The sequence below is a fragment of the Nycticebus coucang genome, chromosome 18 (assembly GCF_027406575.1).
Source record: "Nycticebus coucang isolate mNycCou1 chromosome 18, mNycCou1.pri, whole genome shotgun sequence".
NCBI lineage: Eukaryota > Metazoa > Chordata > Mammalia > Primates > Lorisidae > Nycticebus > Nycticebus coucang.
In genome coordinates, this window is record NC_069797.1 from 33,868,924 (window position 1) to 33,892,407 (window position 23,484).

The following is a 23,484-nucleotide window of genomic DNA, read 5'->3' on the forward strand; positions in this document are numbered from 1 at the left end:
CAACCAAAAAAATAGCCCGGCGTTGTTGTGGGTGCCTGTAGTCCCAGCTACTTGGGAGGGTGAGGCAAGAGAATTGCTTAAGCTCAGGAGTTGGAGGTTGCTATGAGCTGTGACGCTACGGTACTCTACCCAGGGTGACGGCTTGAGGCTCTGTCTCAAAAAAATAATTTTTTTTATTTTTTATTTCTGGGTTAGATTTGCTAGTATTTTGTTTAGGGTGTTTTCATTTATTTTTATGAGGGAGACTGATTTATTGATTTGTAATTTTCCTTACAGCTCCTGTCTGGATTTCATGTCAAAGTTATTCTAGCCTTAGAATAACTCGATTGAGAGTTTATCTTTTTATGTTCTCTACATGTTTATATAATACTGGGATTTTATATTGTTTATAGACTTTCCTATAAAGTCCTCTGGGCTTAGTTTTTTTTTTTTTTTTTTTGAGGTAAGATTTTAAACCACCGATACCATTTTTTGAATTGTAGTCAGACTGATTCTTTTTTCTTGAGTCAGTTTTGGAAAATTGTATTTTTCTAAAGCCCATTTCAACTCAGAAGTTGGTCTTTTTTTTTTTTTATGATCTGTGTGTTTAATCTTAGTGGGAGCTGAAGTGGTGTCCTGTTTTTCACTCCTTGTCTTTATTTATTCCTTTTTTTTTTTTAATTTTTTCTGTGTATATATGTTACTAGCTTTGTTAATTTTATTGTCTGTGGTTTTTTTTTTTGTTGTTGTTGTTCTTGTTAATTTTGCTCTTATTATTTTCTTTCCTTGGGTTTATTCTGCTGTTCTTTTATACCTGACATTTTAATCTTGTTTTTCTTTTTTTTTGAAACAGAGTCTCATTATGTCACCTGGGTAGAGTGCTGTGGTGTCACAGCTCACAGCAACCTCCAACTCTTGGGCTTAAGCGATTCTCTTGCCTCAGCTTCCCAAATAGCTGGGACTACAGGTGCCTGCCACAATGCCTGGCTATGTTTTATTGCAGTTGTCACTGCTGTTTAGCTGTTCCAGGTGGGGTTCGAGCCTGCCAATTTAGGTGTATGTGGCTGGTGCTGTAACCCCTGTGCTACCGGCAGCGAGCCTTTAATCTTGTTTTTTCCAGTCCATCGGCCACGACTACATGAACTAATCTTGTTTTCAATTGTGGTAAAATGTACGTAATATAAAATGTACCATCTTAACCATTTTAAAATTTTTCATTGAGGTAAAATACACATAATTTATCATCTTAACCATTTTTAAGTGTACATTTCCCTGGTAAAAATAACCTTTATATTCTTCCACCCCCTTACTTTTCCTTTCTCCCACACCTTCCTGAACTCTGGTAACCACCAGTCTGCTCTGTCTTCATGAGATCCACTTTTTTAGCTTCTGCATATGAGTGAGAACTTGCAATATTTGTTTTTCTGTGCTTAGCTTATTTCATTTAACGTAGTGGATTCTAGTTCTAGCTATGTTGCTGTTAATGATAGAATGGCATTCTTGTTTTTAATGGCTGGATAAAATTCTATTATGTATATATGCCACATTTTCTTTATCCATTCAGCCATTGATGGGCACTTAAGTCGATCCCTATTTTGGTTATTGTAAATAGTGCTGCAGTAAACATGAGAATGCAAATATCTTTTTGATATATTAATTTACTTTCTTTTGGATATATACCCAGTAGTGGGATTGCTGGATCATATGGGAGTTTGATTTTTAGCTTTTTGAGCAACCTCCATACTGTTCTCAATAGTAGCGGTACTAATTGACATTACCAATGTGTATGAGAGAGTGTATGAGAGTTCCCCTTTTCCAACATTCTGTCAACATGTCGTTACCTGTCTTTTTGATACAAGCCATTTTAACTGGGGTGTGATGATATTGCCTTGTGGTTTTGATTTGCACTTCTCTGAGCTAGTGATGATTTTTTTTGTGTACCTGTTTTCCATTTATACCAATGTTTTGGTATATTTCCCCATTGTTTTCTTCTAGTAGTTCCATAGTTTCAGGCCTTAGATTCAAGTTTTTAATCCACTTTGATTTAGTTTTTGTGTATGGTGAGAGATAGAGGTCTAGTTTTATTCTTCTGCATGTAGTTATCATCCAGTTTTCCCAGCACCATTTATTGAAAAGACTGGCGTTTGCTCATTGTAAGTTCTTGGTGTCTTTGTTGAAGATGAATTTGTTATAAATGCACACATTTATATTGGAGTTTTCATTCTGTTCTATTGGTCTGTATGTCTTTTTTAATGCCAGTTATCATGCTGCTTTGGTTTCTATAGATTTGTAACATATTTTTTAAGTTAGTGCAATGCCTCCAGCTTTGTTATTTTTGCTCAGAATTGCTTTGGCTATTCAGGGTCTTGAATGGTTCCAGTAAGTTTTAGGATTTTTTTTTTTTCTTTTTCTACAAAAAATGTCATTGGTATTTTGATAGAGATTGCATTGAATCTGTAAATTGCTTTGGGTGGTATTGTCATTATAACAGTATTAAATCTGTAATCTGTGAGCATGGAGTATCTTTCCTTTTTTTTTAGGTCTTCTATTTCTTTCATCAGAGTTTTAGGGTCTTCCTTGTATGTCTTTCACTTCTTTGGTTAGATTGATTCCATGGTATTTTATATTTTTTGTAGCTGTTGTAAATGGGATTTCTGTTTAAGATCGCTAACTATTGGCATATATAAATGTTACTGATTTTTGCATGTTAACTTTGTCTCCTGCAACTTTACTGAATTTGTTTATTAGTTTAGTCAGTTTTTTGATGAAGTCTTTAGGATTTTCTAGATGTAAGATTGTGTTGTCTGTGAACAAGGCTAATTTCACTTCCTCTCTGATTTGGATGCCCTTTATTTTTTTTCTCTTGCTTAATGTGTCTGGCCAGGACTTCTAGTAATATGTTGAGTAATAGCAATGAAAATGGGCCTCCTTGGTTTGATCCAATCTTTAAAGGAAAAGACCTTCAATTTTCCCATGTTTAAGGGAAGGGGATTGGTGGGATTACACCAGCGGTGCATCTTACAAGGGTATATGTGAAACTTGGTAAATGTGGAATGTAAGGCACAGTAACTGAGAGAATGCCAGGAAGGCTATGTTAACCAGTGTGATGAAAGTGTGTCAAACGGTCTGTGAAGCTAGTGAATGATGCCCCATGGTCATATCAATGTACACAGCTATGATTTAATAAAAAAAAAATATATATATACACAAAAACACAAAACAAACAAAAAAAATAATACAATGTTAGCCAAAGGTTTTCATAGATGGCCTTTACTATTTTGAGGTATGTTCCTTCAATGTGGGTTTTATCATGAAGGGATCTTGAATTTTATCGAATGCTTTTTGTCATCTATTGAAATAATTATATAGTTTTTGTTTTTGTTCTTGAGTCTGTTAATGGTGGAATATCATGCTTATTGATTTGTGTATGCTGAACCATCCTTGCATCACTAGGATGAATCCCGTTTGATTGTGGTGAATGATTTTTTTTTTTTTTGAGACAGAGTCTTACTGTGTCACCTTTGGTAGAGTGCCAGGGCATTATAGCTACAGCAACCACAAACTCTTGGGCTTACACAATTCTCTTGCCTCAGCCTGCAAAGTACCTGGGACTACAGGCGCCTACCACCACACCTGACTATTTTTTTTGTTGCAGTTGTCATTGTTGTTTGGCAGGCCCGGGCCAGGTTTGCAACCCACCTGTCTTGGTGTATGTGGCTGGTGCTGTAACCACTGTGCTACTGGCACCAAGTCTGGTGAATGATCTTTTTTTTTTTTTTTTTTTTTGTAGAGACAGAGTCTCACTTTACTGCCCTCGGTAGAGTGCCGTGGCCTCACACAGCTCACAGCAACCTCCAACTCCTGGGCTTAAGTGATTCTCTTGCCTCAGCCTCCCGAGTAGCTGGGACTACAGGCGCCCGCCACAACGCCCGGCTATTTTTTTGTTGTTGCAGTTTGGCCGGGGCTGGGTTTGAACCCACCACCCTCGGCATATGGGGCCGGCGCCCTACTCACTGAGCCACAGGCACCACCCATCTTTTTAATTTGTTGTTGCTTTGGGTTGAGGATTTTTGCATCTATATTCAGTAATATTTGCCTGTAGTTTTCTTTTTTTGTTGTGACTTTGTCTAGTTTCAGAGTAATGCTGGCTTTGTAGAATGACTTTGAAAGTATCCCTTAACTTATTTGAAGCATTTGAGTAGGATTGGTATTAGTTCTTTAAATGGAAGAATTCATCAGTGAAACTATAAGGTCTGGGGTTTTTCTTTGATGGGAGATTTTTTTTTTTTTTTAAATTTTTGTAGAGACAGAGTCTCACTTTATCGCCCTCGGTAGAGTGCCATGGTCACACAGCTCACAGCAGCCTCCAGCTCTTGCTTGGGCTTAGGCGATTCTCTTGCCTCAGCCTCCTGAGTAGCTGGGACTACAGGCACCTGTCACAATGCCCAGCTGTTTTTTTGTTGCAGTTTGGCCAGGGCTGGGTTTGAACCCACCACCCTCCGTATATGGGGCCGGTGCCCTACCCACTGAGCCACAGGCACTGCCCGATGGGAGATTTTTTATTACAGGTTTACGCTCATTACCCATTATTGGTTTGTGGGGGGTTTTCATGGTTCATTCTTGGTAGGTTTTATGTATCCAGGAATTACCCATTTCTTCTAGGTTTTTCAGTTTGTTGGTGTATAGTTCATAATAATCTCTAATGATTTTAATGTATTTCTGAGATCTCAGTTATGTCTCCTTTTCTGTTTCTGATTTTATTTATTTTGGTCTTCTCTCTTTTTTTCCAGTCAAGGTCAGGTTTGTTGATTATCTTTTCAGGAAAACCCCCCCACTTTTTGTTTCATTGATTTTTCTGTATTTTTTTAACTTCCAATTAAATTACATTTATTTCTACTCTGGTCTTTATTATTTCTTTCCTTGTATTAATTTTGGGTTTGGTTTGTTCTAGTTCTTTGAGGTACACGTTAGATTGTTAATTTGAAGTTTTTCTACTTTTTTTCTTTTTGATTTACTAAATCATTTATTTAGTGTTTTAAATAATTTTTCTTCTTCTTTTTTTTAAGAGACAGAGTCTCACTTTGTCACCCTCTGTGGAGTGCCATGGAGTCACAGGTCATAGCAACCTCCATCTCTTGGGCTTAGGTGATTCTCTTGCCTCAGCCTCCTGAGTAGCTGGGACTACAGGCGCCTGCCACAACTCGGCTCGGCTCGGCTATTTTATTTTTTGGCCGTGGCTGGGTTTGAACCCACCATCTCTGGTATATGGGGCCCTGTCCTACTCCTTTGAGCCACAAGCACCGCCCTTGGCTATTTTTTTGTTGCAGTTTGGCCAGGGCTGTGTTCAAACCTGCCACCCTCAGTATATGGTGGCTGGCGCCCTACTCACTGAACCACAGGCATGGCCCTAAATAATTTTCTTTTTATTGTTGGGAATTCATTGAGAGTACAAAGAACCAGGTTATACTGATTGCATTCGTTAGGTAAATTCCCTCTTATAATTGTGTCCTGCCCCTAAGAGGTGTGTCACACACCATGACCTCCCACCCCCCTTTCTCCTTCCTTCTCCCCACTCCCTCCTCCCCATTCCTCCACCCCCTACCATGTACTAGGTCATGAATTGTCCTCATACCAGAATTTAGTACATTGAATTCTTGCTTCTTAATTCTTGTGATGCTTTACTAAGAAGAATTCGTTCCACCTCCATCCGGTTAATGCAAAAGATGTAAAGTCGCCATCTCTTTTAATGGATGAATAAATAGTATTTCATGGTATAAATATATACCACATCTTGTTAATCCATCCTGGATTGGTGGGCATTTAGGTTGTTTCCACAATTTGGCAGTTTTATTTTATTTTATTTTATTTTTTGGTTTTTGGCCGGGGCTGGGTTTGAACCCACCACCTCCAGCCTGTGGGACCGGCGCCCTACTCCTTGAGCCACAGGCGCCGCCCTATTTTTTATTTTTTTAATTTATTTTTATTGTTAAATCATAGCTGTGTACATTGGTGCAATCAAGGGGTACAATGTGCGGGTTTCATATACAATCTGAAATATTCTCATCAAACTGTTCAACGTAGCCTTCATGGCATTTTCTTAGTTACTGTATGTAGGCATTTGTATTCTGCATTTAGTAAGTTTCACCTGTACCTATTCTAAGATGCACTGTAGATGAGGCCCCACCCATTACCCTCCCTTCACCAATACCTCTCCCCTCCCTTCCCCTTCCTTGGCCCTTTAATTTGGCAGTTTTAAATTGAGCTGCGATAAATAGTCTAGTGTAAATGTCCTTATGATAAAATGATTTTTTTTTCCTTCTGGGTAGATGCCCAGTAATGAGATTGCAGAATCACATGGGAGGTCTAGTTTGAGTTCTTTGAGAATTCTCTATACATCCTTCCAAAAAGCTTGTATTAGTTTGCAGTCTCATCACCAGCATCTGCAGCTTTGAGATCTTGTGACGTGAGCCATTTTCACTGGGGTTAGGTGATATCTCAGGGTGGTTTTGATTTACATTTCTCTGATAATTTAGGATGATGAGCATTTTTTCATGTGTTAGCCATTTGTCTTCTTTAAAGAAGGTTCTATTTATCTCTCTTGCCCATTGATAGAAGGGATTTGTTGGCTCTTTTTTGTTGATTAATTTGAGTTCTCTGTGGATCCTAGTTATCGAGGTTTTGTCCGATTGATAATACGCAAATCTTTTCCCATTGTGATGGTTGTCTGTTTGCTTTGGTTGTTGTTTCCTTAGCTGTACAGAAGCTATTCAGTTTAAGTCCCATTTGTTTGTTTTTGTTGTCGTTGCAGTTGCCACTGAAGTCTTCTTCATAAAGTCTTTCCCTAGGCTGATGACTTCAAGTGTTTTCCCCCCACTTTCTTAGAGCATTTTTATTGTTTCATGCCTTAGATTTAGATCTTTTATCCATCTTGAATCAATTTTTGTGAGTGGAGAAAGGTATGGGTCCAGTTTCAGTCTTTTAAATGTGTTATCCAGTTCTTCCAGGACCATTTATTAAATAGGGGTTCTTTCCCCCGTGTATGTTGTTTGGTCAAAGATTGGGTGGCTGTGAGATGTTAGTTTCATCTCATGGTTTTCTATTTGGTTCCAGATGTCTATGTCTCTATTTTTGTGCCAATACCATGCTGTTTTGATCACTATGGCCTTGTAGTACAGCCTAAAGCCTGTAGGCTGATGCCTCCACCTTTGTTTTTATTACTAAGAATTGCCTTGGTTATATGGATTTTTGTTGTTGTTGCATACAAAACAATGAATTATTTTTTCTGAATCTTGAAAGTATGATGTTGGTGTTTTAATGAGGATTGCATTGACTCTCTAGATTGCTTTGGGAAGTATAAGTATTTTAACAATGTTGATTCTTCCCAGCCACGAGCATGGTATGTTCTTCCACTTGTTAATATCTTCTGCTGTTTCTTTTCTTAGGGTTTGTTATTTTCTCTGTAGAGGTCCTTTCACCTCTTTTGTTAGATATATTCCTAGGTATTATATTTTTTTTTTGAAGCTACTGTGAAGGGAAATGTGTCCTTGATTAGCTTCCCATCTTGGCTGTTATGGGCATATACAAAGGTTGCTGATTTGTGGACATTGATTTTATATCCTGAGACATTACTGTATTTTTTGATCACTTCCAGGAGTCTTGTGGTTGAGTCTTTGGGTTCTTTCAGTATAAGATCATATCGTTGGCAAAGAGAGAGAGTTTGACCTCCTCTGTGCCCATTTGGATGCCATTTATTTCCTTCTCTTGCCTGATTGTATTGGCTAGAACTTCCAGCACTATGTTGTATGGTAGTGGTGATAGAGGACAACCTTGTCTGATTCCAGTTTTAAGGGGGAACGCTTTCAGTTTTACTCCATTCAGTATGGTATTAGGTGTAGGTTTGTAGTAGATAGCTTTGATCAGCTTAAGAAATGTGCCTTCTATACCTACATTCTTCAGTGTTCTAATCAGAAAAGGATGCTGAATTTTATCAAATGCTTTTTCTGCATTTATTGAGCGGATCATATGTTGTTTGTTTTTGCTTCTGTTGATATGGTAAATTAGGTTTGTGGACTTGCCTATGTCAAACCAGCCTTGCATCCCTGGGATAAAACCTACTTGGTCGAGATGCATTACTTTTTAAATGAAAAGCTGTAATCTGTTGGTTAGGATTTTATTGAGAATTTTTGCATCTATATTCATTAGTGAAATTGGTCTGAAGTTCTCCTTTTTAGTTGGGTCTTTTCCTGGTTTTGGTATTAGGGTGATGTTTGTTTTGTAGAATGGATTGGGGAAGAGTCTTTTTTCCTCAAATTTTTGGAATAATTTCTGCAGTATGGGTATAAGCTCTTCTTTGAAGGTTTGATAGAATTCTGGTGTGAAGCCATGTGGACCAGGGTATTTTTTTGTTGGGAGATGTTTTTGTTTTTGTTGGAAGGTTTTTTATTGTTTTTTGATCTCAGTGCTTGAAATTGGTCGGTTCAGGAGATCTATTTCTTCTTGGTTAAGTCTAGGGAGAGGGTGGTGATTGCAAGTATTGATGCATTTCCTCCACATTGTTGTATTTCTGTGCGTAGAGTTTCTTGTAGTATTCAGAGATAAGATAATCTCTTATATCTCTGTGGCATCTGTTGTTATTTCACCTTTATCGTTTCTCATTGAGGATACTAGAGATTTTACTTTCCTGTTTCTAGTTAGTCTGGCCAAAGGTTTTTCTGTTCTATTTATTTTTTCAAAAAACCAACCTTTTGTAGCTGGGCGTGGTGGCTCATTCCTGTAATCCCAGCACTTGGGAGGCTGAGGTGGGTGGATTACATGAGCTCACAGGTTCGAGACCAGCATGAGCCAGAGCGAGACCTTGTCTCTAAAAATAAAAAATAGTTGTGGCAGGCGCCTGTAGTCCCAACTACTCATGAGTCTGAGGCAAGAGAATCACTTGAACCCAAGTGTTTGAGGTTGCTGTGAACTGTTATGCCACAGCACTCCACCAACGGTGACAAAGTGAGACTCTTATCTCAAAAAAAAAAAGGCCAACTTTTTGTTTTGTTAATTTTTCTGAACGATTTTTTTGTTTTCACTTTCATTAATCTCTCATTTAATTTTGGTTATTTCTTTTCTTCTGCTGGGTTTAGGATTATATTGTTCTTCTTTTATGAATTCCATAAGATAGGTTTTGAGTTTGTTGATGCACTCTCTGTTTTTCGAATGTAGACATCTAATGTTATAAATTTTCAGTCCTCTTAGGACTGCTTTTGCTGTATCCTACGGGTTTTGGTAACTTGTGTCTTCAGTTTTGTTGTGTTTGAGGAATTTAACAATTTTCTCTTTTATCTCTTCCCGAACCCTCTACTTTTTAAATATAGGCATTTTTTTTTTTTTCGCTATAAACTTCCCTCTTAGTACTGCTTTGCCATATCCCATAGATTTTGATATGTTGTGATGCTAGTATATTGTATAATTGTTCTATTTTATTATTACTGTTGTTCCTCTCTTACTGTGCCTTGTAAAGTAAACTTTTTCATAGCTATGTATGCATAGGAAAAAACAATGTATATTTAGGGTTAGGTACTATTTGTGGTTTTGGCTTCCACTGGTGGGAGAGATTGTAAGAGGAAACTACTACATCATCATTTCTCCCTTATTCTGGATTGATAGTTTTGTTAAGTATGTAGAATTCTAGGTAGCTATTTTTCTCTCATCATTTCACTATCTTTCTGCTGTCATTGGTGTTGAGAATTCATTTGTCATAGTTGCTATACTTTATAGGTTATATTTTCTCTCTGGCTGTTTTTTTAGGTCTTCTTTTTTGTTCTTTGTGGCTGTGTAGTTTCACCAAAATGTTTATAGGTATATGGATTTCTTTTTATTTATCCTGCTTTGGATATTTGACCTTCTCAGAATGAGGATTGTTGTCTAACAATTCTAAAAAAAATCAGCCATTACTTTTCAAATATTGTATTTTTCTTGTATTTCTATTAATCTTCTGGGACTGTAGTTAGTTGTGTGCAATATTGTTTGAGGCTGAGCCAAGTAGTGTACTGTGATTCAGTTTACTTGTATAACCTTTAGTGTCTGCTAAAGTTAATAACTGCATCACTTTTTTCATTTGCTTAATTTTTTATATACCTGTTGTTCTTTACATCACTAATACACTGTCAGAAGTATTTTTACACAAAGTCAAACCTGTTAATCTATCCAGTGCAGTTGTTTTCCTTGAATACTTCCTCCTATTTTCCTGTTTAGAGTTGACTGCTTGCTGTCATTCTAGGTTCTCCTTTCATCATCATTTTGGAAATTCCCATTGTTTCTCTCCTGTGTTGGTTTCTCTGTTTTGTGGAGTCCATTAGTTTGGAGCAAATTGCCCACTAGCTTGCTGGAAAAATTTAAAAAAAAAGTACAAAGCAAGTAAATTTTGCCACCTTGCATGCTTCAAAATGCTTTATTTTACGTTTTTATTATTTGATGATTTGTCTAGGTATTAAATTTTAGTATGAAAATATTTTTTTCTGAGAATTCTTTTTTTTAAGCATGACAGCAGAATTCAACTTTTTATTGAACACCTTACAAAAAGATGTAGTCAAAAAGACCAAAGCCCATGTCATCATCAGATTCCTCAGATTCTTCTTTCTTTGCTTCCACTTTCTTCTCCTCAGCTGGGGCAGCAGCAGTGGAGGGGGCAGGACCTCCTGCTGGTGCAGCTCCAGCTGCTGGAGCAGGTCCACCAGCCCCTACATTGCAGATGAGGCTCCCAATGTTGACATTGGCCAGGGCCTTTGCAAACAAGCCAGGCCAAAAGGTTCAACATTTACACCAGCTGCTTTAATGAGGGCATTTATCTTATCCTCCGTGACAGTCACCTCATCGTCATGCAAAATGAGAGCTGAGTAAATGCAGGCGAGCTCTGAGACGGAGGCCATGGTGCGAGCGAGTACTGAGATAGCGCTGCCGGGCACGGTGCTAGTCGCTGGATGAAGTGAGGACTTCACCCCAACGTGGCCTTAGCTTCCTCGGAAGAACCGAGCACCTTGAAAGCAGCTGAGGAAAATTTTTTTTCTGAGAATTTTGAAAGTTTTTTTCCATTGCCTTATAGTTTGTCACTGGGATAATCACTAACTATAATGCTATTCTTGTATTTATAATTTTTGTCAGAAATATGTTTATTTTTTCTTTTCTGGAAGTCATTGGGATGATGATAGTGATTATTTTGTTTTTGCTATTCTGTAGTTCAGTAATGTACTGGATTATCAAATGGGTCTCTTGAGTTTGGAGACTCATGATCTTCAAGACTGAGACATTTTTTGTTTCTTTGGTAATGTCTTCTTTCCATATTCTTTTTCCCTTTTCTACATATTGTAATTGATTATATAATTTTCCACACTTTTTTCTCTCATAGTCTATGTCTTGTCTTCTTTCTCCTGGAAAGAGTCTCAACTTTCTCTTCTAATTCTTTAATGTTTTATTTGTCTGTCCAACATTAACATAGCAGACCTGAGACTGTTAACCTTAGAAAGATGTGCTTGCAAGATTGACTGTAGGGTGGTTTCCTACTATTTCCTGATAATGTGTAAAACTGTGCATAAATGTGATTTATGTGGAACACCTGCTTTCATTCTGGATATCGGAAATTTTGGTATGTTCTAGATAGGCAGTGCCCCCAGTAAAAAACTCTGAGTTCTAAGTATCTAATGAACTTGCCTGGTAGACAGTATTTCCCATGTTGTCACAAGTCGTTGCTGATGGAATTTAGCTTGTCTTGTCTACTGCAGTGGGAGAGGACTCTTTGAAGCTTGTACTGGCCTGGCATGTAATTTCAGCACTCTGGGAGGTTGAAGTGGGGGAGGGTATCTTAAGGTCAGGAGTTTGAAATCAGCCTGAGCAAAGGGAGACCCCATCTCTACTAAAAATAGAAGGAAAAAAAAAGAAACTTGTACCATGTTTCTTCTGGTCCTTGCTCCATTTTTAATTTTTCCTTTTGCTGATTTTGCTTTGTTTTATTTTGCTCTAATAAATCATTGCAGTGAATGTGACTTTATCCTAGCCCTGTGAATCCTAGTAAACCACTGAACCTTCTGATGGTCTTGGGGCCTCCCAACTATTGTCAGATTTAACATTCAAATGTTCTTTTTGTACTTTATTCTCACTCACTCTCTGTTTTTTTTTTTTGTGAGAGTCTCAAGCTGTTGCCCTGGGTAGAGTGCCGTGGCATCATAGCTCACAGCAACCTCCAACTCTTGGGCTTAAGCGATTCTCTTGCCTCAGCCTCCCAAGTAGCTGGGACTACAGGCACCTGCCACAATGCTGGCTGTGTTTTGGTTGCAGTTGTTTAGTTGGCCCGGGCTGGGTTCAGACCTGCCACCCTAGGTGTATGTGGGTGGCGCCCTTGCCAACTGAGCTATGGGCACCACCATGTGCTCTTTCTCTCTCTCTCTTTTTTTTTTTTTTTAGAAACAGAGTCTCACTTTGTCACCCTTGGTAGAGTGCTATGGTGTCACAGCTCACAGCAACCTCCAGCTCTTGGGCTTAGGCGATTCTCTTGCCTCAGCCTCCCGAGCAGCTGGGAGTACAGGCGCCCTCCACAACGCCCGGCTATTTTTTGTTATTTCAGTTTGGTTGGGGCCGGGTTTGAACCTGCCACCCTCAGGATATGGGGCTAGAGCCCTACTCATGGGGTCACAGGGGCTGCCCATTCGCTCTCTGTTTTTAAAATAGAATCTTTTCACATTTTTCTGATGTTTTTTAGGATGTTAATGACCTCTTTTTGAAGTTTTCTTCTCATTTCTCACTTAACTTTGTTTACTTGGTTCCCTTTCTTTCACGGTTAACAGACTTTCCTATACCTGGTGTGATTCTTGGCAGTCTGTTCACACTTTGAATATCTACTCTTAGATCTTAAACGTTCTCATTTCTCTTTCTTTCTCATACAAAAGGTAACTATGTTGAACTATGTGTTAAATAACTTGATTGTGGCAATCATTTCAGAATATATACAAGTATCAAATCATATTGTACATCTTAAATATACAGTTTTTGTCAACTATAGTTTGTTCATTTGTTCCTTTCTTCTTTCTTTTTCTTTTCTTTTTTTCTCTCTTTCTTATAGAGACTGTCTCTGTTGCCGGGACAAGAGTGCAGTGGTGTTGTCAGAGCTCACCATAACTTCACACTTCTGGGCTTAAGCAGTCCTCCCACCTCAGGCTGCTGAGTAGCTGCGACTATAGCACATGCTACCATGCCTGGATTATTTTTCTTTTTTTTATAGAGCTGGGGGTCTTAGGCTGATCTTGAACTCTTGGGCTCAAGCAATCTTCCAACCTAAGCCTTCCAAAATGCTGGGATTACAGACATGAGTCACCGTACCCAGCCTTATCAGTTATATTTCAGTAAAACTGGAAATAACCAAAAGTCTGTTTCTAAATGTGAGATCATTGGAAGATCACATATACCACAGGGTAGGTATTATTGGTGCCCCTCTAAACGTGGGTCTTTTCTTTGAATATCCAGTTTCCTTTTTCTTTCTTTTTTTTTTGAGACAGTCTCAAGCTGTTGCTGTGGGTAGAGTGCTGTGGTGTCACAGCTCATAGCAACCTCGAACTCTTGGGCTTAAGCGATTCTCTTGCCTCAGCCTCCTAAGTAGCTGGGACTATAGATGCCTGCCACAATGCCCAGCTGGTTCTTTTGTTGTTGTTTTTGAAGTTGTCATTGTTGTTTTAGCTGGCCTGGGCCAGGGTTCAAACCCGCCAGCCTCGGTGTATGTGGCCAGCACCCTAACCCACTGAACTACAGGTGCTGCCCAGTTTCATTTTTCTTTTCTTTTTTTTTTTAGAGACGGAATCTCACTATGTCAACCTCGTGCACACTCTGGCCAGTGTGCCATGACGTCACAGTTTACAGCAATCTCAAACTCTTGGGCTCAAGCAATTCTCTTGCCTCAGCCTCCCAAGTAGCTGGGACTACAGGTGTCCGCCACAATGCCTGGCTATTTTTTTGTTGCAATTGTCATTGTTGTTTAGCAGGCCCAGACTGGACTCGAGCCCGCCAGCTCTGGTTTATGTGGCTGGTGCTGTAACCACTGAGCGACAGGCTCCGAGCCAAATATCTAGTTTCTTTAGGAAAACATATATTGCCTAGTTGGTTGCCTGGGAAGCTATATGTCTGGCTCTAGGATTTGGAAGCAAGATGAAGGAAAGATGATGGTGGTTTATGGTGTGCATATTTTCATTTATTAAGGAAGTAATATGATTTTTGTGGAAATATTACTTTACAATTCAAAATTGTAAAATATAGTTGAAGGTAATAGTTGATTGTTTTCTTTCTCTGAAATCACCAAATTGTCTCCAGACTAGTTGGTAGACTGGCAGAGATCACCGGTTGTTCTTGGACCACAGTATGAGGCTTATTGTACTAAGTAATGAAAAAAGGTCTTTTGTAAGGGAAATAGGAGAGGTGGCGTAATATACAAGCTCATTCTTTTACTCAGTAAGCATTTATTAATTGCCTTTTAAAACTTCTAAATCTCAGGGGGTAAAATAGGTTACAAGAAAGATACCATCTCTGTTCCAATAGAATTTACATTCTGGCATGGGCAATAGATATTAAATAATCTGTTATCTAGTTATTGTTATAAAAACCATATAGGAGAGATGAAGGAAGCTTACCACAGCATGCATGAGAGTCCTGCTGTGGGTTCAGAATGGTAACTCTGAAAGTAAGAATAAGGCAAGAGGTGGGAGAATGGCATCTGGGCACTGTGAGTCCGGGGAGATAGGACTCCAGGCATCTCTGGCTGGTGGGATCTGCCTATCATCTCCCCTGTGAGGATATAGGGAGTCAACGAGAGACTTCTGGACCCCAAGAGGAGGACTAAAACAGTGGAAAACCGGCAAGTGGTCACGTGTGTTCAATCGGTCTAAACCTGCCTGCAACTGTAAGTTCAGTAGCAGCGAGACTGCAAACAGGAAAAGCCTTACCTGTGAACTGTTTTGGTGTCTTTGGACTTGACACTCAGTTGAACTGCCTTGGGGAGAGACTGAGCAGGAGTGCGGAGAACTTTGGCTGTTGTCTAGGGCCCCAGTCTGTGCCACTGAGCCAGAGGGAGCTAATAGTGTTGGGCTGTGGCCCACAGGAAGCCATTGTGAGTGATCTGCCCTGGCAAGCTCCGCCCTCACGGTTGCAGAGCTAGAATCGGGTGGGAGCTGGTAACCTAGCGACTGAGTAGCCTAAGGGTGGGGTCTGAGCCGCCTTGCAGCCCTAACCCTCAGGGGCAGAGTGAGACTGGTTTTGGCACACTGGGTAAGTGGATAGCCACTTCAGCAGTGATTCCAGCGACAAGCACTTTTCCTGGGAAAGCTTCTGCTCAGCAAGTTTACAAGTTCAAAGTGCTTTTTAAGTGGGCAGAAGAGAGATTTAGGATGTCTACCTGCTGGGGATTGAGAAATCAGCAGCCTCCAGTCGTATCAGAACTGTGATTAACATCTCAGAAGACCACGTGTTCCCCAGAAACTATTCAACAACATATACATACTGCTTTGTTTTTTTTTGTTTTGGTTGTTTTTTTGTTTATTTTGATGTTGTCGATGTTGTTTTGTTTTTTAATTTCAACCTTTTCCGTACAGATCTTTTTTCTTTCTCAATTTTTCTACTTTAATTATAATTTCCCATTGCTGCCTTTTTCAATAACTAGAACTTCATTTTTGCTAGTGTTTCTACTGCTATTATTTGGTTTTTCACCCAATTTTATCCCATAAAGTTTTCTGTTTGCTTGTTTTGGTTTGATTTATAGCATTTTTGTCTTTCTTCTCTACTTGGTGGAGGTGGGGTACTGTGTCTGATCAGGTTAGCAAAGAGCTGCTGACCTCAAGGGAACCACCCAACTGAGCACCCCCAGAAGGTGGGTTTTTTTTTAAGGTTGTGTCAAAATACCCTATTGTACACATACATTGTTCTGTCTCCCTCTTTCTGTGCCTCTCTCCTTTTTGTCAATATTCCTTTTACCCACCCCCTCTCCTTTCTCTATTTTTTTTTTTCTTTTCGCTCGTTCCTCCTTTCTTTCATCTCTTTTTTGCTCTTCATCCTTCTCACCCTTCTGGTCCTGTACCAAAAGGACTCATCGAACCCTTAGTCCACAGGCATGAGAACTTAAAGAGCAAGAGGAAGTGAAAGGAAAATTAGGGCAAGGAAACAGATAAAAGAAATCACTCATGAGGAAGAATCAGCAGAAAACTCCAGGCAACATGAAGAACCAGTCCAGAACAACCCCGCCAAGGGACATGAGGTAGCTACTGCAGAGGATTCCATCTATAAAGAAATGTTAGGAATGACAGGGAATTTAGAATACACATGATGAAAACAATGAAAGAAATGATGGAAACAATGAAGGAAACTGCTAATAAAGTGGAAAATAACCAAAAGGAAATCCAAAAACAGAATCAAATAAGAGATGAACGATATGAAGAATATAAAAAGGATATAGCAGAGCTCAAGGAACTGAAACAGTCAATCAGGGAACTTAAAGATGCAATGGAAAGTATCAGCAACAGGTTAGACCATGCAGAAGAAAGAATTTCAGAGGTAGAAGACAAAGTTCTTGAGATAATTCAGATAGTAAAAGAGGCAGAAAAGAGAGAGAAAGCAGAACGTTCACTGTCAGAATTATGGGACTTTATGAAGCGTTCCAACATACGAGTTATAGGAATCCTAGAAGGGAAAGAAGAATGCCCCAGAGGAATGGAAGCCATACTAGAGAATATTATAAAAGAAAATTTCCCAAATATCACCAAAGATTGTGACACACTCCTTTCAGAGGGATATTGGATGCCAGGTCGCCTCAACTCTAACCGAGCTTCTCCAAGACACATTGTGATGAACCTGTCCAAAGTCAAGACCAAAGAAAAGATTCTGCAAGCTGCCAGGAGCAAGCGCCAGATGAACTACAGGGGCAAATCCATCAGAGTGACCGCAGACTTCTCTAATGAAACTTTCCAAGCAAGAAGACAACGGTCATCTACCTTTAATCTACTTAAACAGAACAATTTCCAGCTCAGAATTCTGTACCCTGCTAAGCTAAGCTTCAAAATTGACGGAGAAATCAAATCATTTACGGATATACAAACATTGAGGAAATTCGCCACAATAAGACCAGCTCTACAGGAAATTCTTCAACCTGTTCTACACACTGACCACCACAATGGATCAGCAGCAAAGTAGAACTCAGAAATTAAAGGACAGAACCTAACCTCCACACTGATGCAAAAGATAAAACTAAGCAATGAACTCTCACAAAATAAGATGAATAGAATACTGCCACACTTATCAATTATCTCCATAAATGTTAATGACTTGAATTCCCCACTGAAGAGACATAGATTGGCCAACTGGATTAAAAAACACAAGCCATCCATTTGCTGTCTGCAAGAAACACACCTGGCTTCAAAAGACAAATTAAAGCTCCAAGTCAAGGGTTGGAAGACAATTTTTCAGGCAAATGGAATTCAGAAGAAAAGAGGCGTTGCAATCTTATTTTCAGATTCATGTGGATTTAAAGCAACTAAAGTCAAAAAAGACAAAGATGGTCACTTTATGTTGGTCAAGGGAAAAATGCAACAAGAAGACGTTTCAATTCTAAATATTTATGCACCCAATTTAAATGCTCCCAGATTCTTGAAACAGACCTTACTCAGTCTGAGCAATGTGATATCTGATAATACCATAATAACAGGGGACTTTAACACTCCTCTTACAGAGCTGGACAGATCCTCTACACAGAAATTAAACAAAGATATAAGAGATTTAAATGAGACCCTAGAACAACTGTGCTTGATAGACACATATAAAACACTCCATCCCAAAGATAAAGAATATACATTCTTCTCATCACCCCATGGAACATTCTCCAAAATTGATCATATCCTGGGACACAAAACAAATATCAACAGAATCAAAAGAATTGGAATTTTACCTTGTATCTTCTCAGACCATAAGGCACTAAAGGTGGAACTCAACTCTAACAAAACGCTCGACCCCACACAAAGGCATGGAAATTAAATAATCTTCTGTTGAATAACAGATGAGTGCAGGAAGAAATAAAACAGGAAACCATTAACTTCCTTGAGCATAACAACAATGAAGACACAAGCTACCAAAACCTGTGGGATACTGCAAAAGCAGTTTTGAGAGGAAAATTCTTCACTTTAGCTGCCTACATTCGAAAAACAGAGAGTGCATCAACAATCTCACAAGCCATTTTATGGATTTGGAAAAAGAAGAACAATCTAAGCCTAAACTCAGTAGAAGAAAAGAAATATCCAAAATCAAATCAGAGATCAATGAAATTGAAAACAAAAGAATCATTCAGAAAATTAATGAAACAAGGAGTTGGTTTTTTGAAAAAATAAATAAAATAGATAAACTATTGGCCAGACTAACGAGAAATAGAAAAGTAAAAGTCTCTAGTAACCTCAATCAGAAATGATAAAGGGGAAATAACAACTGATCCCACAGAGATACAAGAGATCATCTCTGAATACTACCAGAAACTCTATGCCCAGAAATTTGACAATGTGAAGGAAATGGATCAATATTTGGAATCACACCCTCTCCCTAGACTTAGCCAGGAAGAAATAGAGCTCCTGAACAGACCAATTTCAAGCAGTGAGATCAAAGAAACAGTAAAAAATCTTTCAACCAAAAAATGCCCTGGTCCAGATGGCTTCATACCAGAATTCTATCAAACCTTCAAGGAAGAGCTTATTCCTGTACTGCAGAAATTATTCCAAAAAATTGAGGAAGAAGGAATCTTCCCCAACACATTCTATGAAGCAAACACACCCTGATACCAAAACCAGGAAAAGATCCAAAGAAAAAGGAGAATTTCAGACCAATCTCACTCATGAATATAGATGCAAAAATCCTCAACAAAATCCTAGCCAATAGATTACAGCTTATCATCAAAAAAGTCATTCATCATGATCAAGTAGGCTTCATCCCAGGGATGCAAGGCTGGTTTAACATACGCAAGCCCATAAACGTTATCCACCATATTAACAGAGGCAAAAATAAAGATCATATGATCCTTTTAATAGCTGCAGAAAAAGCATTTGATAAAATCTAGCATCCTTTTCTAATTAGAACACTGAAGAGTATAGGCATTGGTGGCACATTTCTAAAACTGATTGAAGCTATCTATGACAAACCCACAGCTAATATTTTACTGAATGGAGTAAAACTGAAAGCTTTTTCAGCTCAAAACTGAAAGCTTTTTCAGCTGAAAGCTCCTCTTAGAACTGGAACCAGACAAGGTTGTCCTCTGTCACCTTTACTATTCAACATAGTGCTGGAAGTTCTAGCCAATACAATTAGGCAAGGCAAGGAAATAAAGGGAATCCCAATGGGAGCAGAGGAGGTCAAACTCTCCCTCTTTGCTGACAACATGATCTTATACTTAGAGAACCCCAAAGACTCGACCACAAGACTCCTAGAAGTCATCAAAAAATACAGTAATGTTTCAGGATATAAAATCAATGTCCACAAGTCAGTAGCCTTTGTATACACCAATAACAGTCAAGATGAGAAGCTAATTAAGGACACAACTCCCTTCACCATAGTTTCAAAGAAAATGAAATACCTAGGAATATACCTAACGAAGCAGGTGAAGGACCTCTATAAAGAAAACTATGAAATCCTCAGAAAGGAAATAGCAGAGGAAATTAACAAATGGAAGAACATAGTATGCTCATGGATGGGACGAATCAACATTGTTAAAATGTCTATACTTCCGAAAGCAATCTACCTATTCAATGCCATTCCTATCAAAATACCAACATCGTACTTTCAAGATTTGGAGAAAATGATTCTGCGTTTTGTATGGAACCGGAAAAAGCCCCATATAGCTAAGGCAGTTCTTAGTAATAAAAATAAAGCTGGGGGCATCAGCATATCAGATTTTAGTCTGTACTACAAAGCCATAGTAGTCAAGATAGCATGGTACTGGCACAAAAACAGAGACATAGACACTTGGAATCGAATTGAAAACCAAGAAATGAAACTAACATCTTACAACCACCTAATCTTGGATAAACCAAACAAGAACATACCTTGGTGGAAAGACTTCCTATTCAGTAAATGATGTTGGGAGAACTGGATGTCTACATGTAAAAGACTGAAACTGGACCCACACCTTTCCCCACTCACAAAAATTGATTCAAAATGGATAAAGGACTTAAGGCATGAAACAATAAAAATCCTCCAAAAAAGCATAGGAAAAACACTGGAAGATATTGGCCTGGGGAAAGACTTCATGGAGAAGACTGCCATGGCAATTGCAACAACAACAAAAATAAACAAATGGGACTTCATTAAACTGAAAAGCTTCTGTACAGCTAAGGAGACAATAACCATTCCTTTCACAATGGGAAAGGATATTTCCATATTTTCAATCAGACAAAAGCTTGATAAGTGGGATCTATAGAGAACTCAAATTAATCCACATGAAAAAAAGCCAACAATCCATATATCAGTGGGCAAGAGATATGAATAGAACTTTCTCTAAAGATGACAGAAGAATGGCTAACAAACATATGAAAAAATGTTCATCATCTCTATATATTAGAGAAATGCAAATCAAAACAACCCTGAGATATCATCTAACCCCAGTGAGAATGGCCCACATCACAAAATCTCAAAATTGCAGATTTGGCGTGGATGTGGAGAGAAGAACACTTTTACACTGCTGGTGGGACTGCAAACTAGTACAACCTTTCTGGAAGGAAGTATGGAGAAACCTCAAAGCACTCAAGCTAGACCTCCCCTTTGATCCTGCAATCCCATTACTGGGCATCTACCCAGAAGGAAAAAATCCTTTTATCGTAAGGACGCTTGTACTAGACTGTTTATTGCAGCTCAATTTACAATCGCCAAAATGTGGAAACAGCCTAAATGCCCACCAACCCAGGAATGGATTAACAAGCTGTGGTATGTATATACCATGGAATACTATTCAGCTATTAAAAAAATTGGAGACTTTACATCCTTCGTATTAACCTGGATGGAAGTGGAAGACATTATTCTTAGTAAAGCATCACAAGAATGGAGAAGCATGAATCCTATGTACTCAATTTTGATATGAGGACAATTAATGACAATTAAGGTTATCCGGGGGGAGGAAAAGCAGAAAGAGTGATGGAGAGAGGGGGGTGGGGCCTTGGTGTGTATCACACTTTATGGGGGCAAGACATGATTGCAAGAGGGACTTTACCTAACAATTGCAATCAGTGTAACCTGGCTTATTGTACCCTCAATGTATCTCCAACAATTTAAAAAAAAAAAAATGACCCTCTGGAGTAAAGACAAGAGGAAAAAAAAAAAAAGAGGTGGGAGAATGAACAGAGAGTGGTAGAGAATGAGCCTGCGATATTAATTGGGATAATGATAATTGTGGGATTAAGTGAGGTGAACAATGTGTTTATTACCTGATATTTGTGCTCAGTAATTGTTAGTGATTTTATTATATTTAGGAATACAGTTATATTAGATGATGAAATAGAAGACCCCTCATAATAAGTTTATAAAGACAAAAGTTTTGTGTCAATTGTGCAATAAAACAATATATCTATAGACTTGGTTATCACTTAAATCCCTTATTATGTAGAAATTTTGATGTTTCTGAAGTATTACTAGGGCAATCCTTTTTCTGGGTATATACCCGAAGTGGATAAATCACCTCATAAAGATATCTGTACATCCATGTTCATTACAGCATTATTCACGATAGCTGGAAGTAAACTAAGTGTTGATGGTGGATAGATGATGTTATCTGTCTGTACATAAAATGAAGTAGTACATAGATTATATACTGGGGTGGAACAAAGAAGTATATTCTGTCTTTTGCCACAACATGAGTAGACCTGAAGGACATTATGCCAAGTGAAATAAGCTATACAAAAAAGAAAAATATTGCCGGATCTCACTTATATGTAGAATCTAAAAAAGAAAAAGATATACAGAGATAGAGGATTAAAGGGATTACCATTGATGGGAGGAGGGAGGGAGTAGGGATGCGTACAAAGTAGCTGATATATAGGATGACCAATTGTAGATATCTAACTTACAATATGAGAACTGTAGCTAATAAAATTGTATTAGGGATTTGGTTAAATATCATTAGTTCTGTTTCTAGCATCCAGCATAGTGCCTGACCCACAAAAGATGCTGTCTTGTTTTTTTTTACTGTTTACTGGAAATTCCAAGTAACCTTGAGACATCTACGAAGGACATGTGATTTCAAATACAAGAAATATTCTTCTCCCTTTTTCCCCCCTACTACCATGTTGGTGTTGTTTCTTCAGTAGAATTATAAATGACCTTTTGATGTAGAATTTGAATGTAATCCTTTTTGTACATACTTTCTGTAGCTACAAGGATCTGTTGGGAGGGACAAAGTTTTATTTTTCTTTTCTTGGGGATCTGTAATTGGTGCTCTCTAACTTTCCAGCACTTAGACTCGCACAGTATTAGTTATCTATTGCTGCAAAACAAATTGCCTCAAAACTTAGCAGCTTAAACCAACACATTGATTATTACAGTTTCTGTGGGTCAGGAATACAGAGGCAGTTTAGCTGGATGCCTCTGGGGCAGGGTTTCATGAGGTTGCCCTCAAACTGGTGGCTGGGGGTATGATCACCTGAAAGCTTAAATTCGGGGTGGGATGAGGATGTGCTTCCAAGTTCACTTACCTAATTGCAGGAGAACTTAATTTTCTTCATAGCCTGCCTGAGGGTCCTTGTGATGTGGCTATTGGCTTCCTCTAGAGCTGGTGGTCTGTGAGAGAACAGGACTGTCTAAGAAGAAAGCCTCTATCTTTTATAACCTAATCTTGGAAGAGACACATCATCCCTTCTGTAATCTGTTAGTTACAAATGGCTGACCTTGGTTCATTGTAGGAGATGTGAATATTAGGAGGCATAGCTCACTGGGGGCTATCCTGTAGTCTGGTTGCCCCACACTCCCTCAGTGGGATCATCTTCCTGCCCAGTAGATTTATTTTATTTAGAAGTCTAGGTTAATTGAACTAGTACTTGATTAATATTCGCATTTTGTTGTACATTGAGATTTCCCACATTTCTGAGTTTATTAGTTTGACATTTTTTGCTACTCTGTTCTTTTTTCTTTCCCCATTTTCTCCTTCTTTAATAGTTCTCAGATTTGTCAGAAATAATAGCTCAGTATTTTCATGAAATACTTAGTACTTTTTTTTGACTAGGGCCGGGTTTGAACCCACCACCTCCGGTATATGGGGCTGGCACCCTACTCCTTTGAGCCACAGGTGCTGCCTGAAATAGTACTTTTTTTTTTTTTTTTTTTTTGTAGAGACAGAGTCTCACCCCATGGCCCTCTGTAGAGTGCCGTGGCCTCACACAGCTCACAGCAACCTCCAACTCCCGGGCTCAAGCGGTTCTCTTGCCTCAGCCTCCCGAGCAGCTGGGACTACAGGCGCCTGCCACAACGCCCGGCTATTTT

General features: G+C 38.7%; 1 protein-coding gene and 1 pseudogene across 4 annotated transcripts in view; one reads left to right on the forward strand and one right to left on the reverse strand.

Annotated features, from left to right (window-relative positions):
* NF1 (neurofibromin 1) overlaps positions 1–23,484 on the forward strand; it is a 308,789-nt gene that overhangs the window by 23,080 nt on the left and 262,225 nt on the right. The window lies entirely within an intron of this gene.
* On the reverse strand, positions 10,517–11,018 carry LOC128569541 (60S acidic ribosomal protein P1-like; annotated as a pseudogene).